General features: G+C 49.8%; 1 long non-coding RNA gene across 1 annotated transcript; it reads left to right on the plus strand.

Annotated features, from left to right (window-relative positions):
• Positions 1 to 1,467: 1,467 nt before the first annotated feature.
• LOC102555785 (uncharacterized) lies at positions 1,468 to 7,865 on the plus strand. The gene is made up of 4 exons (XR_001842552.3): positions 1,468 to 1,765; positions 1,990 to 2,104; positions 3,044 to 3,112; positions 6,410 to 7,865. It is a non-coding gene; the product is annotated as an uncharacterized LOC102555785 (long non-coding RNA).
• Positions 7,866 to 14,132: the final 6,267 nt, after the last annotated feature.

Consider the following 14,132-nt stretch of genomic DNA (forward strand, 5'->3'; position numbering starts at 1 on the left):
AGGGAGGAAAGAAGCAAAGGAGTAAAGGAGAGGGAGGGAAGATAAAAGGGAAGGAGAGAAAAGAGGGAGGGGAGAAAGGGGAAGGAGTGAAAGGAGAGAGGGAGGGAGTCAAAGAAAGGGAGGGAAGATGGGAAGGAAAAATGAGAGAGGGAAGAAGGGAGGGAGAGAAGACAGGGAAGGGAGGGAGGCAGGCAGGCTGTATACATGTGAGGATGCTAATTATAGCAAACATGTCACCGTGTATACACACAGGAATCACACCACGCTCTGTAAATTACAATCTGTCAAGCTCATGTCAATGAACAAATCAATGAGCTTCCACAACACTTTGAACATTTGAGGAAGGCCCACGAAGAGCGTAAAACCACCTGCTGCGGTCTCCACCTAGGTTCCCTGGCACAACGCTGCTCCTCCGAGCATGCTCAGAACTCCTCACAACTCCAAGCAGGGCCTCAGCAGAACTGTGGTGCCCGACAGTGTCCTCCCATGCCTGCGAGAAGACAGAAGTGGCTTCCCTGCTCAGCTTGGGCCACACAGTCTTCTAGCACCTCTGTATTCCGGTTTTTGTTTTCTTTTGTTTTTGTTTGCTTGCTTTTGTTTTATATTTTTGAGACGAGGTATTCCTATGTAGTCATGGCTGGCCTCAGTCTCAGAGATCTGCCTGCCTCGACCTCCAAGTACCGGGATTAAAGGTGCGCCCTACCATGTTTAGCCTTGTTTTGTTTTTTAATTACTTATTTGGATTTTTGAGATTGTAGTAATAATTGCAACATTTCTCCCTTCCCTTTCCTTCCTCCAAGACTTCTATATGCCCCTCCTTACACACACACATACACACACACACACACACACACACACACACACACACACACACACACATATATATATACATATATATATATAACCTGCTCGGTCTGTAGACGCTATTCATGTGTATGTTTGTCTATTGCTGTCCTTGTTCAGCTTGTTTGAGCAGTCATGCTGGTGGGAATTTAGGGGTGTAACTCTGACATTTCTAGGAGACGTAATCTCGAAGCAAACTCCCTGATGTATTTGCTCTTACTATCTCCCACCCCCTCTCCTGCAGTGATCCCTGAGCCTCACTTACAGGCTGTCTTGTTTTTGAGATGGGATTTCTAAGTAACCGAGGCTGGCTTCAGTTCATAGAGATCTGCCTTCTCCGTTCTGGGATAGGCATAAGTTTTGGGGTCTAAATCTCAGCCCACCGCCGCACAAAGCGCACCAAGTCAACATGGTTCCACGTGGAAAGGTTTAATGAGAGAAGAGGAGAGGAGAGGAAAAGGCGGCCATGGGCACGTGGGGGGAAAGGGGAGGGATGGGAGGAGAAGGGACCGGGACAAAGAGAGCCGAGAAAGCAAGAGAGAAGTAAAAGGGAGAGGAGGGGCCAAGCAGCCCCCTTTATAGGCAGGCACAGCTGGCTGTTGCCAGGCAACTGTGGGGCGGAGCATACCTGGCTGTTGCCAGGTAGCCATGGGGGTGGAGCTGAGACAGAATACCAATAGTAAACCTAGCCTTCCTTTACTTTTATGTCTGCCTAGTGAGATGAAGGGGAAGGAGGCTTCGTTCTCCAATTTCACAGAAGGGAAACTGAGGCACCGGGAATAGGGTTTTCCTGAGAGCACATATCTCACTGCAGACCGGTCAGGACCGAACCCAGGGCTGTGCCAGGCATATATATCATCTTTTTTTTTCTAGTTTTGTGTTTTTATCGGGGTTTATCATGGGCAGGAGCTGCCACCTTAAGGTATGCCCCTCCCACCAAGCAGGTCCGTTCTAGTCCTCCTCCTGCGCCTTCTGGGGCTTTCCCTTTTTTTTTTTTTTTTTTTTTTTTTTTTTTTTTTTTTTGTGCTGCTCTTTGTGTAGCTTCAGGCTCCTCAGAAAATTTCCTTTTCTTCTTAGAGGTGGTGGGGCTTGCCTCTTCCGGTTCACTGGCCATTTCCTCCTTAAGTGAGGATTTCTTTCTCTTAGGAACACTTATGCTGCTAGTAGCCATCTCTTCAAGATCACTGTCCTATATCATCTTCCTGGACTGCATGTGCTTCCGCTCCAGAGCGCCTCACCTCTCCGTGGGCCTCCTACAAAGGTCTGCCTGAGCAAAGTCATTCCGTAGTCGGAGCCCAGGAGCTCCCAGGCAAGGCTCAGAACCTGAGAGAGGGAAATAGGGATTGAAAAGCACATTTTAGGACTGGAGAGATGATGACTGCTCTTCCAGAGGTCCTGAGTTCAAATTTCAGCAACCACATGGTAGCTCACAACCATCTGTAATGAGATCTGATGCCCTCTTCTGGTGTGTAGATCTTTTGAAAGAAAGAAAAGCACATCTTAGCTATGTTGAGGCAGGAGGATTCCCAAGCAGTTGGTGGCTGACCTCATTTCTACATAGCAAATTTCAGACCAACCAGGGCTTCAGCAAAAGGCATGAGGGACAGACAGACAAGAAAAAAGAAACAATATATATCAGGCACAGAGCCAAAAATTCCAGTAAATGCCTCAAATCCAGAATACAGAGGGGCTGGGGCTAAGGGTGTTCTCGGTTGGGAGAGCGCTAGTCTTGTATGCCCAAAGCTCTGGGTTCCAGGGCCATGAACTGGGTTTGGTGACCCATGCCTCCAGCACTTGAGAGGTGAGGTCGGGGAATCAGAAGTTAAAAGTCACCTTCTGATACATCACTGTAGCCATCTAGGGATAGACAGAGACACGCAGAGAGAGACTGAGACAGAGACAGACGAGAGACAGAGAGAGAGTTAACCATCTCAACTACCTGCAAAGCCACAAGGCAGTAATAATCGACACTTAGAGTGCGCACGTGTGTGTGTGCGTGCGTGCGTGCGTGTGTGTGTGTGTGTGTGTGTGTGTGTCAGGTGTGGTAACTACTGCCTAGGGGACCTCATGGAGAGAGCTGCTAAAAGGAAGACAGCCAGGAGTGGGCGGCTTGCAGGCTCTGTGGCAGAGTAGCAGCCGGAGCAAGTGGATCCGGCTCTCCAGAACTGATAGAAAACGTGTTCCTTTTTAATTTTTACAGTAACACAGTCTTCCGGCAAATACCATGAAGAAGAACAGAGGACTGTGCAGCTCTGGAGATGAGTCTCAGGTAACACTGGAGGGAAGGAAGCTGGCGGGAACGAGGGAGAATATACTCGGTGTCTCAAGTGGGTCGTTCCCAGGCAGATGTAATTGATTCTGTGATTCCAGTCTAATTAGTGGGGAAGAGACTTCTGGCTGGGCATGAGGAAGTTTTCTAGGCTATTGTGGTTGAGCCACCACCTTGATCCCTACTGGTTCTATAACCTGTGAAAACCAGCTGAGGTCTCTACATCAGCTCTGAGGACTTTTTAAACATTTTCGTGCCAATGAAACGGGTTTCTAAAGCCTCTCTTCGGGGGCTGGGGAGATGGCTCAGCAGTTAAACATACTTGCTGCTGTGGCAGAGAAACCGCCAGGGTTTGCTGGGCAGCACCCATGAGGCAGGTCACACACGGCTGTCGTTCCTGCCCATTCCAGGGGATCTGCTGCCCTCTTGTGGCCCTGCAGGCGCTGCATGCACATGGTACACAGGCACACGTGCAGGCAGAAATTCATACACGAAAATGAAAAGTAATTAATTTTTTAATCCCTTTGGCACAGATAGAAACTAGAATAGGCAAGGCCAGAAAGATTAGACAGTTACTCAGCTGCTCTGCAGAGGGTGGGGATGTGTGGTGGGTAGGGAGGCTTCCCACTATATAGAAAGGGCTCAGCTGGGGGTTGGGGATTTAGCTCAGTGGTAGAGCACTTGCCTAGCAAGCACAAGGCCCTGGGTTCGGTCCCCAGCTCCAAAAAAAAAAAAAAAAAAAGAAGCAGGGAGAGTTCTATGTCATGTGACCTGTGAAGGAATCATCTAGAATGGATCCCCATCCCATCCCAAGCCTGAGTGGCTTGTTCAACAAAACCAAAAGGCCCCATTGTCCTGTGCGTTCTTCACTGAGGGCTTACACAGAAGCCTTGTTCTCCCATTTTACAGAGGAACACACTAAGGCCAGATCCAATCTGTGACTGGCTGTATGAATATCCCCAGCACGCCGGGGGTAGGAAATCACATGGAAAGGAAAATGTATTAGGCAGAACAAGGGGACCACTGGGCAGGAGCAAACCTGGATCCTGGCAGTCATAAGAAGCCCTCAGTCACCTTCACCGCCAAGTACTGCTCCTGTTCCCGAGGCAAAGACTATCAGAGAGGCCAGACAGACTGAGTCCAGCTCAGTCATCCAGCATATAGATTCCCCTGCCCTGTGGGTCCTGGGGACCGGAAGTGGATCACTAGCAGGTGGATGAACCTAGGTGACCAGATCTGAAACCCAGAGGACAGAGACAGGAGAGAGAAGAAAGCAGGGATCCAACAGACTGAGTTAGGGACAACCAGAGGACGGAAGAAGAGGCCATTGCCTCAGAAGGAGATAGGGCTGCTGGGGGCCACCAGACGTACATTCAGATGCTAAACTGAGGCTGTGAACTAAGGACAACATAGACTTCTGGGGCCCCTCCCTACTCCGGGCTCTGCCCCTCCCTGCCCCAACAGAGATTAGCCAGTCATGGGGGCAGTATGGGAGAGTCAGCAGGGCCCAGGGGAGAGTCCCCCAGGGAGACTCATGCCAACCAAGTCACTTTGCTCTCATCTGGCCAATGGGCTTCTAGATCTTGTCAGCAATGCTAAGGCTCTGAGTTACCCAGGCATACATGTCTTCTATCCAAAAGAAGCCACTCTGCAGCCCTCCTCCCATACCCAGACTTCCTCCTCCCTGTGGAAAAAATAGTCTATTCCAGGAGCTCAACATCTTTCTATCCACAGATCCAGCCAAGTACCGCCCACTGCACCTCCATCCCTGGGGTCCTCCTGTCCCCCTGGCAACCTTTCTTTTGAGTTCTGGGGAGAGGCAGATACAGAGGCAGCAGAGGGGTCCCAGGGAAGACCCAACACGAGCACCCCTCCTGGGACTGGCTGAACTCAAACCAAGCTATGCCTAGCGTGGTGACCAGGGCCCTGTCACATATCCTCATGGAGCTGGTGCCCTTCTCTAAGGGAACGTGGGAGGTGACACTCCCTGTCTTGCAGACTAGATGCCCCATGATGTGAAAAGGTTGCCCTACCCATTAGTGGCCCCAGAGTCTCTCTATGGAAATGCAGACAGCCTAAAGCCAGAAGACAAGGCATCCTAAGTGGGTCCCCAGCCCTCTGAACTCACATCCATAGAGATGACCTGTCTTAATCAGTGTTCAGCCACTGTGACCATGGCAACTTTTATAAAGGGAAGCATTTAACTGGGGCTGGCTTACAGGTTAAGAGATTTAATCCATTGTCATGGTGGGCAGCATGGTAACATCCAGGCAGACATGGTGCTAGAGGAGTAGATGAGAGTTCTACACCCAGATCCACAGGCAACAGGGGCAGGGAGGAAAAGAGAGGTGTCGGAAAGAGAGAGAGAGAGAGAGAGAGACTGGGTCTAGCACCAGTTTTTGAAACCTCAAAGCCCACCCCCCCAGTGACACACTTCCTCCAACAAGGCCACACCTCCTAATCCTTCTAAACAGTGCCTAAGCAGTCAAATATAGGTGCCTATGAGGGCCATTCTTATTCAAACTACCGCATATGCCACAGCAGTTGAGGCTGGGGTCAGGTAGCCCTGAGGCCAAACCAGGGCAGCAGCCAACTTTTATCTCACAAGCTAGCACTCCTGGGTCAGAGGTTGGGTAGGAGTTCAGAGGTCACCTAAAGTCACTCCCGCCTCCTCCAGGGACCTAAGCTGCCAAAGTTAGATGCAGACAGGGGCGGCACAGGCCTCCATCAGAGGGGACTTGAGAAATGGCTCTGGCAGAGCAGGAGGGGGCACCTATGGGGGAAAGGCAGCTAACCTAGGCTGGGGCAGGAGGGCAGCAGACTCCGTCCGCATCGCCAAGGTTCTCTGTCCCTGGCAGAGGTGCTGGGCTGTGATTGAGACATCACTGTGAGCTGTGACAGAGCCCCTGTAGAATCCAAGAAGGATGGAGATAAAGGTCACTAGGGTCAAAGGTCCTTAAACAGGCTGCCCTGGAAGCAGCAGGGCCTCCTGGGGTCTTTAATGCCAACCAGCTGCCCTGTGGATACTCAGCCCAGCCCTTCACACAGGTGAGGGGTGGGGGACCTGCTTAATGAAATTCATAAAACTCCATGCAAACCTGGCTGAGGGCCAGCGGTTTACTGCACACCATGCTGGGCGGAAGACCAAATTAAGAGCTGTGTGCAGAACAGGAGGGACAGGAAGGAGTGGCCGAAGAGATAGATGGAGGAGGTTAGTGAGGGACAGTGCAGAGGCAGGGTGGGCGTCCTCCCACTTTCCTTTCCCCTTTCTTCCTATTTCCCACATGTGGCTGCAAGAATGGCTCTGCTGTCAGTCATTTACCCTGTAGCGGAACTTGAAACGACTTCAGATATCTGGATCCCCCTCTCGGTTCGAGGCTCTGAGAGGGACAGTGGCCACAAGGTATACCCATCAGTATGGAGAAAGCTGAGAAAGGCCTTGCCACAGGCCTGAGTCGTGGCCTCCCTGGCTCTGATGCCTGCTTCTAGTACATCTCACGGGACGGGTGAGACATCAATGTGTCCCATCTGCTGGAAAAGCAACTACCAGAGAATCCTGCCAGGTCTCTCTTCAGTGTCCGTGGGCCTAGGCAGGGTGGGGCCCCAGGAAGAGAAAGATTCACAGCTCTGTGTTGATATTCGGGGTTTGGGGGGCGGCAGGAGAGGGAGAGGGGAGCAGCTATCAAGACACCTGACAACTGAGGGACTGAGGGAAGCTCTGGGTCACAACAAACTCAGAATCCAGAACCATATGTGGCTCTCTAGGTTGGTCACTCTTGGGAACCTAAAGGGGAACTTCTTGAGGGGCCTTAAAACAGTGAGAGCGGCTACAACCACCACCAACCTGCAGGCTATGCCTCCCAGAGCAGTCACAACCAAGAGCTCTCTGTGGTTCCTGCCTGGAAAACAGGAGTAGCAGCAGTAAATGTCCTTTCCAGCTGTGAACTCAGAGTGCTAAGGATGCTTGCTCTCTGAGAGACACCCAGGGAGCTGAGGGGATGGTCAACAGCCTCCAAGTCACTTGCCACTGAGACTGCAAGACACCTGGGGTCCTGGAAGCCACAAGCCACCTGCAGAGCCTTCCCAAGATGCCTTCCCCTGGGACAGGACTTAGTGAACAAGCGGCCATGTCTAGAGGCTCTCAGGGGACCTGGGAACATTTCTGAAAGGCATAAGCCAATTCCATTCAAGTGTGCTTAAGGCTTTGAGACATTCCAAGCTGGTCCCCAGGGCTCTCTTGTCAACAGTTAGCCGGCACATGGTCTCAGCTGGCTCACCTAGGTAATGATGGTAAAAGACAAGATGGTGGAGCCTCAGCCCCGCTCTGTAGACCTATTCTCAACCAGGTCCAACTCTGGGAAGGGGTCAGCCACCAGGTCAGGGGTTGAGGATGCTGGTTCAGGAGCATGCATCACAGAAACTAGAGGCCACTGCTGCAAGCTCAGAAAGGTGTCCTGGGTGAGGTCAGAGAAACCGGTCAGATTCTGAATGACTGTGGCAGCCAAGTCAGCCGGATGTCATGACAAGTGGGTCAGAAAGAGCAAGCCAGGTTGACTCCCAGGCCTGTGGCTTGAGCAGTGTACATCTGACTCTCTGTGTAACTCAAGTTACTTAAGCCTGCATTGATTTGTTTTAGTGTGAGTTAATATATGGACATCAATTAGAACATTAATTAGAGCCAAGTAGGTACTCAATAAACAGACTGTTGTTAACCTCGTTGTTAGGAGGAAGCCACAGATGGATGGATGGATGGATGGATGGATGGATGGATGGATGGATGGATGGATGGGTGGGTGGATGGATGGATGGATGATGATGGGTGGATGGATGGATGATGGATGGATGGATGGATGATGGATGGATGGATGGATGGATGGATGGGTGGGTGGGTGGGTGGATGGGTGGGTGGATGGATGGATGGATGGGTAAGTGGGCAGATGGATTGATAAATAGGCAGATAGATGGACAGAGAGATGGAAAGATGGATGGATGGATGAATCTGATGAGGAGGACAATAACCCTACATCAGAAAGTTGAGGAAGACAAAGGATAAAAGAGAGAGAGAGAGAGAGTAGCGTCTGTGTATGTTTGTGGTATGTATATATATGGTGTCTTTATGTTTGTAGTGTGTGTGGTTGTGGTATGTATGTTTGTGTATGGTGTGTGTTTGTGGTATGTGTGTATGTATGATGTGGGAGGTGTGGTATGTGTATATGATGTGTATTTGTGGTGGATGTGTATGGTATGTGTGTATGATATGTGTGTGGTACTGTGTGTGTATGGTGTGTGTGTATGATGTGTGTGTTTGTAGTGTGTGTGTATATGATATGTGTTTGTGGTATATATGTATGGTATGTGTGTTTGTGTATGGTATGTATGTGTTTATAGTGTGTGTGTGTATGTGTGTGTGTATGTGTATGTGTATAGTGTGCACCTGTGGTGTAAGTATGTGTTGTGTTTCTGGTGTATGTGTATGGTGTGTGTGTGTGTGTGTGTGTGTGTGTGTGTTTGGGGTGTGTGTTTGTGGTATAATTGTGTTGTGTTTCTGGTGTATGTGTGTGGTATGTGTGTGTGTTTGTAGTGTGTGTATATGATGTGTGTGTGTGTGTGTGAGTTGTGCATCTGTGGTGTGAGTATGTGTTTTGCTTCTAGTGTATGTGAATGGTGTGTGTGTGTATTTGGGAGTGGTGTAGTGTGTGTGTGTATGATATGTGTGGGGTATGTGTGTGGTAGGCCAGTGCTGAGTGTCTTCTTCAGTCAATCTATGCATTAGTTTTTGAGGCAAGGTTTTGACTAAACTTTGAGCCTGCCATTCATCTAAGCTGGTCAGACAGCAAAGCCCGCCCTGCTCTGGGGTTACAGGTGCAAGCCAGAGACTCCAGGCATCTGTTTTCAAATGTGGGTTCTAGGAATCGAACTCAGGTCCTCATGGTTGTGCTGGTAAACCCTTCGCTGACCAAGTCACCTCTCTGGAACTTCATACTGTGTACTGAGAGCCACCACAGTCTCTGGGGTGTGGGGTGTATGGCAGCACAGGTCTGAAGTCCTGAGCTGAGGGAGAAAACACAGAGGAGGGTGGGTGGGTGGAAGCCAGACTGGGCCCCTGGTACCTGTCAGAAAGCAGACAACTAAAGTGAGGGGCTGGAGAGATGGCTCAGTGGTTAAGAGCACTGACTGCTCTTCCAGAGGTCCTGAGTTCAGTTCCCAGCAACCACATGGCAGCTTGCAACTATCCATAACTCTAGTTCCAAGGGATCCAATACCTTCTTCTGGCTTCCACAGGTACCAGGCGTGCACATGGTGCACACACATACACGGGGGCCACCATTCACACACATAAAATAAGTACTTTTTGAAGTGACAATTGAAATGTTTAGTTGACTTTAGAGGAGAGCATCAGTTCGGGGACTGCTGGGGACAGGGGCTCAAGGCAGTCTTTGGAACTGACTTCTCATCACTGGCTCTGTATTCTTCCTTGGTCCTTAACCTGGTGCTCTGTGTTGTGGCCAAAATACCAGGCAAAGGGCAGCATCCAGCAAGGGCAGACCCATTACTATGCGACAGAAGCCAAAGCTGGGCTCAGCCCAAGTAGGCCTAGATACACACACACCTCTGACACCACTGTTGGTGCAACCCATGGAAAAACAGGGCTGGTAACCTGTGGAGAGCAGGAAAGCCTCAGTGGTGGCAGACAGACATGCCACTGCTTCCAAGCCACCAGCTGACGCCAACAGTGAGTGGAGCGGATGTAAGAGGCCTGAGGAACTCAGAGGCATGGACACCATGGAACAGTCAGGCTCCAGAAGGAGGGAGTGGCTGCCAATGGCTGCTACAGTCACTGAAATAGTCACTAGTGGTGGAGAGATGGGGGGTGGGAGGGGCACCGTGAACAACTGCTGCCACCTAGAGGAAGGGAGGGACATTGCACAGGGATATCCCTGGAGGGCACCTTTGGAGAGCAGCAGGGTAGAATGAGCCAGGGAGAAGGGAGAGCCGGAGACAAGGAGGAGCCTGGGGAGGTTGGGACATTGGCGATGGGTAAGGACACTAGTGGGGCTGAAGAGGGAAGAGGACAGGCAGGGAGAAGGGGAATGCGCCCACCCATCACCCGCCCATCGTCCTTCCCTCCCCCCAGGCTGAAAGTTAAAAATAGGGCTTGTGGTAAAGGGAAGACAGAATGAGAACAGTCGTCTATAGAGGAGGCAGTCGTGGGTAGAGGGAGAGTCGGAATGGGGAGAGTCCCCACGAGCTTCAGCACGAGTGGAAAGTGACAGCCGCTGGCCCCATCCACAGGACAGGACAGTCATCCCGAGGCTACTCCAGCCTGCCTGTGCAGCTGAGGGCTGTCTTGAACCCAACAGGGCCTACAGGAGACAGTGGGACAATATCACCACCCCATGCTGTGCCTAAGCAGCTCCCTACAGCTGGGGTCAGCCCTGGGTCAGCTGCCAAGCCACACACAAGTGAGAAACAGACTCTAGTAACTGTGTCCATGACAGTTGCTGGCCCCACAAGACCTGGCCACAAACAAGACGCACAGACCCAAAGGAACAAGCAGTGTCCTTCCCGTGACAGAGGACGAGCTAGCAATCTAAGTCACACTGCCCACTGTGCCACGATACATTCTGTCAGAGGGAACTGACCACCAGAAAGGGAAATCCAGCTGCCCCAATGAGGACAGAGGCAGACATGGACCCTGGGAACCAGAGAAATGTTCTGTTCCCAGCCCCACCCACCCCTCCCGAAGCTTCGCTCTCACCTGCCCTCCTGCCCACCTCCTGAGCGGACCGTGGAGGAGCTAATTAGAGGCTGGCAATGCCAGGAAAGTACACAGGAGCCTGGAGGAAGCCCTGCCCAAGCTATGCAGCTCCCCCACCCAACTTCAAGGCAGCGTCACAGTATAGTCAGTGGGCGCAGTTAATAACGCTTTAGTTTATGGATGGCCTTTCTGTGAGGGTGTAGAGAGCATCTGCCTCTCGCTTCCCCTTGTTGCTGGGAGTTGACAGCAAAGCACAGAGCATCATTTATCACTATGGTTTTATGAGGCCCAGAGACTTTAGGCTACACAGCAAACCAGCAATGGAGCAGGAGTTGATATTTATACTGGGGCTGAGAAACGGCTTAGGGGGAAGATAGCTTGCTTGCTTTGCAAACATAAGGACCTAGAGTTCAGATCCCCAGACCCAGGTAAAAATCTGGGCATGGTTGGTATGTGGCTGTAACTCAAGGGAAGAAGGTAAAGACTGATAAAGAAGAGTACCTTTTGCCCTCTTCTGACCTCTGAGAGTGTGCAAGGGTCAGCATGGCACACATACACACATATACACTCACATGCATATACCTACACACATTCACATACACATGTGCACATACACACATAAACATTCATAAACATATACACACTCGCACACATGCACATACACATATACACACATACATATATACACATATACACACTCATATATACACATACTCACATATACATTCATATACATATACACACATATCCACTCACACATGTACATACACACATTCACATACACATGTGCACATATACACATATACACATACATACTCATACACATATACACATACACATTCACATACACATACATTCATACACATGTACACACATCGCACACATGCACATATACACACATACATATATACACACATACATACATACTCATTCATATATACACACACACACATGCACACATATACACATATGCTCGTATACATACACTCTAACATATACACACACATATATACATACACGCACATACACACTAACAAGCTTACAGTCTTCTGGAGCCCTGCTTTCTGAATACTTGGTGCTACCTAGAGCGCCTCCTACCCTTACATGTGTACAGGGTTTCCTTTTTTTTTTTTTAATTTTTTTTTTCTTTTTCTTTTTTTCGGAGCTGGGGACCGAACCCAGGGCCTTGCGGTTGCTAGGCAAGCGCTCTACCACTGAGCTAAATCCCCAACCACAGGGTTTCCTTTTAATATGGCTCTATCTGATCGAGGTAGAGTTAGTCTACACTCAGAGAAATAAAGGGACCGGCTAAGGGTCACACATTCCTAAATATATAAATACAACCTGCTCAGCCTGTAGAGCATGTATGCGTACGTCATCAGAGTGGACCATTTGGCTTTGGGTGACCAGCTGCTGTGCTCTTCCCGGGGGAACACGATTTCTCCTGCTCTCAGCATTCCTTGGTCGTCTGTAGTTTCTTATCCGCTTGAGCCCTGTGAGTTTTCCCCTTCTATGTTAGCGTGTGTATTGGTGTCAATCTTGTTCAGGACATGTTTAGGCAGTCATGTTAATAAGACCTCATGGCCGTAACTTCTCTCACATTTCTAGGAGACACAATCTCACATCAAACTTCCTGTTTCTCTGGCTCTTGCGATAGTCCACCCCGCTGATCCTCAATCATCCCCCAGCCTTACATTCAAGAGTTGTGTTGTAGCCAGGAAGTGGTGGTGCACACCTTTAACCCAGCACTCAGGAGGCAGAGGCAGGCTGAGCTCTTGAATTAAAGGCCATCCTGGTCTACAGATCAAGTTCCAGGATATTCAGGGCTGCACAGAGAAACCCCGTCTCAAAACATGCACACGTACACATGTACACACACACGAGAGTTATGATGCTGATGTACCACTGGGGCCTGGGCACACAGACCGGGTCCACCTCCTCAGGTCTCCTTCGCCATGCCCCTCCCCTGTAACTGGCAACCTAGTGACCTTTATGAACAGCTCACCAGTGCAGCTGCCTTGTTGGTGTCTGGAAAACACTGCTTGCTTGAAGTCCTCCTATCCCTGCCCCTTAGAATATTTTTGCCCCATCTTCCACTGTGATCCCTGAGTCTTGAGAGGAGGGAATACGGTACAGATGCCCCATGTAGGGCTAGGCACTCCACTATAGGATGATGTCATTATGCAGGTGAAGGCAGGTACAGGATAGAACGAGGCCTGTCATTGGACGAGAAGGAAGGATGGGCAGGAGAAAAGTTTTAGAGGAGGAGAAAACTAGAGGAGAGAGAGGGCAGCCGAGGGAACATGGCAGCTGATGTTAAGATTCCTCTCTCTGTACATCCATAGGTTGTTACGATTATTCTTCCTTTTTTCTTTTTTTTTTTTCTTTTTTTCGGAGCTGGGGACCGAACCCAGGGCCTTGTGCTTGCTAGGCAAGCGCTCTACCACTGAGCTAAACCCCCAACCCCTGTTATGATTATTCTTAAGGGATGGATGTGTATAGGACTTTGTATGTCTAGATGAGCAAATTATATCTTATCAATTGGATCAGAGGTTGTGTGTTCTTTCATGTGGCGATTTAATTGAGAGAGTGTGTGGTGGAGGACACTGGGCCGGCCATGAAATTGGGATGTATATTTCTGGCATGTTGGCAACCTGCTTCGGGAACTAAATGGGTAGAGAGATTGTTGCTAGGCTCAGAGAGAAGCCATCGGCAGTGTAATGAGGGATGGAGCAGAGCGGGTGAGACGCTTTGCTGACTGAAATGAAAATACCTAACAGATGTCATATAGCCCTACAGTGCCGGATCTAGTGCGGGGATAAGAAACCTTTTTTTAATTTTACTGCAACACTCCACAATTCCTTAGTTCCTCACACTGGCCAGCTGCGGATCTCTGTGTTCACTGCCATTTACCGCAAAAAGAAGCTTCCCAGATGAGGGCTGAAGGATGCCCTAACCCGCGAGTATAGTGATGTCATGGGCAGTCAGTTAATACTATGTCATTTAAAACAATGATTTTCAGCCTGTGCACTGGAACCCCTTCAAGGGTCAAATGAGCCTTTCACAGGAGTCACCCAAGACCATCAGAAAGCATGGGTATTTGTATTATGATTCATAACAGTAGCCCAAATTGCAGTTATGAAGTAGCAACGAAAATAATTCTATGGTTGGGGATCCGCACAATGTGAGAAGTTCCTAATTCAAGGAACTAGGAAAGAGCTGCAGCACTAGGAAGGTTAAAAACCATTGATTTAACAGAAC

This window comes from Rattus norvegicus, chromosome 20 (assembly GCF_036323735.1).
Source record: "Rattus norvegicus strain BN/NHsdMcwi chromosome 20, GRCr8, whole genome shotgun sequence".
NCBI classification, from domain to species: domain Eukaryota; kingdom Metazoa; phylum Chordata; class Mammalia; order Rodentia; family Muridae; genus Rattus; species Rattus norvegicus.